General features: G+C 38.3%; 1 pseudogene; it reads right to left on the bottom strand.

The window, feature by feature from the left end:
* Window positions 1-280: 280 nt before the first annotated feature.
* On the bottom strand, window positions 281-2,388 carry LOC149024368 (cation/calcium exchanger 1 pseudogene; annotated as a pseudogene).
* Between the last annotated feature and the right edge of the window lie 544 nt (window positions 2,389-2,932).

Raw genomic sequence — 2,932 nt, 5'->3', positions numbered from 1 at the left:
TTATGACGCCACACCCAAGAAATGCACATATGTTTTTTTGGGTTTTAGTTTACCAAAAAAAGTCATGGTTTTTAATTTAATAAAATCTCAAAAAAAAGAACCAGGTTGTTCTAAGCTCATTAGGATTTAGGGTCAGGTTAAGCCAGGCTAAGATATTTAAGTTTCAGGATTTTAAAGAACGACCCCAAACCATCCCTATTGCACTATGGATGTGTATAATCATAATGCAAAAACTTAAAAGGCCTTCTGAAGCTTGAATTGAAATATAGGTTACCTTCATTTAACATTGTTATATTTCCCAGCTAACAATCTACACAGTATAACCATGAATCAGCTCTCTAGCAGTCAATCATGGACAAGAAAACCAAAAGACTGAAGAAAAAGGAAACACAGCAGATAATGATGGATCAAATGCCTGAATAACTCTCAAAGAAAGAGATGCCAGGTATATTGCCAAAAGTCCTATTCCCAAAAACCCATCAATCTTCATGTTTCTCTTTGGCAGAACAATGAGAGCCCAAACCAAACCAGCAACCAAGAGGACTACTGTCTCCAAGATCAGAGGATCTTTGGGTATCGAAACACTAGATGGATATGCACGCCAACAAGAGACAATAAGAGACATCCCCAACCCTATCAATGTGTTGAAAATGGGTCCTGCATAACATCCTGAAATAGCCACCTGTACTCCATCAGACCCACCATTCACAGCAACCATTGTACAATTTGTTATCAAATCCCCTAATGAGTTTCCCCAAGCAAGTAATGTTAGCCCTAGAATTGAAGGGCCTATCCCAATTACATAACCAAGTGAAATCAGCAACCCAATTAATTCCTGAGCTGTGATGTAACTCCAGGTTATACTCATCAAGAAACCTGCAACAAGCCATGGGAAGATATGTTCCTTTGGAGGATGAGCTTTCTCTGTTGTGAAGAAAGCAAGTATCCCACAAATAATCCCTAACAACCCTCCAATTGCATATACCACAAGGCCTGCTTTAGAACCTATGCTGCTTCCTTCCACAGAGTTCCAAAGGGTTGCCAAGAAAACTGGTGCTAATGTAACTGAAGCAACTGCAAAGGGCTTGGACCATCTCTCCTCACAAACAACAGGGATGGTCAATCTCCTTGCTAAGTACAGTGGTAGGCTTACTACTAACCATAACCTACCAAAACAAGCTGATGATGATGAGTTGGAAGAGAAACAAATTCTGCCACAACAAGCTGCTTCTGTCTCCTGGCAATAATCTTCAGGATCATGTCTTCCAACACAAATTAAGTCATCTTTCTCACAATCTTCTAAAATGGGTAGAACCAATTCTTCTCTAGGATTGATCCCAAAGTCCTGTGTCTTGTTCCTTCTATGGCGATGCATAAAATAGACAGCAAACACATAAATGAAATAGAGCGAAACAAAAGCCGATGCTCCCCAAATATTGATTGATCCAGCCATCATAATAGCAGATAATGATAAAACTCCTAAAAGCAAGAAGCAAACATCTCTTATGAAGTCCGATTTATCGATTGAATACTGATGAGGCCCCATGAAAGTGCTTATGATTCCAACAACTACACAGGAGACAAAGGAAGCACCCCCAACTACACTGTTGAGGCCCACACCGCGAGCTCCAGTTCCAGTGAAGGAAGCTAGGCTAGCAAAACTATCAGCTGCACCGTTGCCTAGAGAAAGAAGAGTTACCCCAGCTATGGCAGGGGAGAGTTTCAGAACCCTTGATAAGTTCTCAAGAGAAGAACAGAAATACTCAGAAGCTGTGTTTCCAAGAAGGTAAAACAACACAATAAGCCACAACGACAGCATAGAATAGGCCAGAGGAGGCCATCGCCCCAAAATGCAATAGAATAGATATAGATAGTTAATAAAGCCTTGAGTCACGCATGGTTTATTTGATTTGAGGAATGAGCAGACCGATTTGTAGTCTTTAAACCTCTCCAGATCATTACAAACAGGGTCTTCGGTGGCATTGAAGAAATTTGAAGGCTGGGAATCAGTAGAACGAAGAGACCCTTGTGCTTTAACGGCGAAAATAGAAATTGAGAGAAAGGAGATGATCAGGAAAACCAGATACTTCTTGAGATGGATCTTAGGAAGTAGAGTATCCATTAAAATAGCTCGAATGAAACCTCTGATCAGAAATTTAGGAACAGATCAACTTCTTGACAGAGAAAATGGGTTTTTCAAAGCAGGGTATGGCTTCATTCCATACTTGAAGAAACTTGTAGAGAACTTCTTATCAAAAACAAGTTTACGCCAGAAGAAATCTATAACCCTTTGCTTTCAGTGGGATTATTTTGATCTGGGCCATCCTGATCTGGGCTAAAGCACTTGATTTTGGATTCTCGTTTGAGAAGCCATTGAAGCATCATGCAGGTGCCATTGAACGGGTGGAGGATTATGATTCACCAAAACAGTTATAGGTACACGCGTCCGATGCATAGATTATTGTATGTAAGTTACTACTTTATGTCACTATAGTAGTTATAAATCTGTTACGTTCTATATTTAGTTACTGCATCTCTATCCTAGATCTGTATGACTTGTCCCATTCTCCTTTTTCTGTCGCTTGTTATTCTGCATTCTGTTCTTCTTCATTCTAAAATAGCCATGGCTAAGAAAAGGAAAACAAAAGTAAAACTCATCTTTGTTGTTGTAGAATAGTAATCAAACGGGTAATTCTTTTGGAAGTGGGGTGATCCTTACTTTCAATTTTAGTTGGATAATGTCACTTACCTTTTCTCTTACTAATCAAATATATAAAACAACTCATTTAAGTGAACTTTTTCCATTAAATTTAACTTTACGTTAAATATATTTTTTTGGTGTCCTTTTAGTTGTTTGATAATTTAAAAATAAATTTTATTTTAAACTTCGTAATAATTTGGGTTTGGGTTTTAATTTTTAATTGTTATAAAT

Source organism: Hakea prostrata, chromosome 2 (assembly GCF_041222555.1).
Source record: "Hakea prostrata isolate BN-2017 chromosome 2, UWA_Hpros_2, whole genome shotgun sequence".
NCBI classification, from domain to species: Eukaryota; Viridiplantae; Streptophyta; class Magnoliopsida; order Proteales; family Proteaceae; genus Hakea; species Hakea prostrata.
Note: the sequence above shows the minus strand (reverse complement) of the source record. Positions and strands in the feature narration are given on the sequence as shown.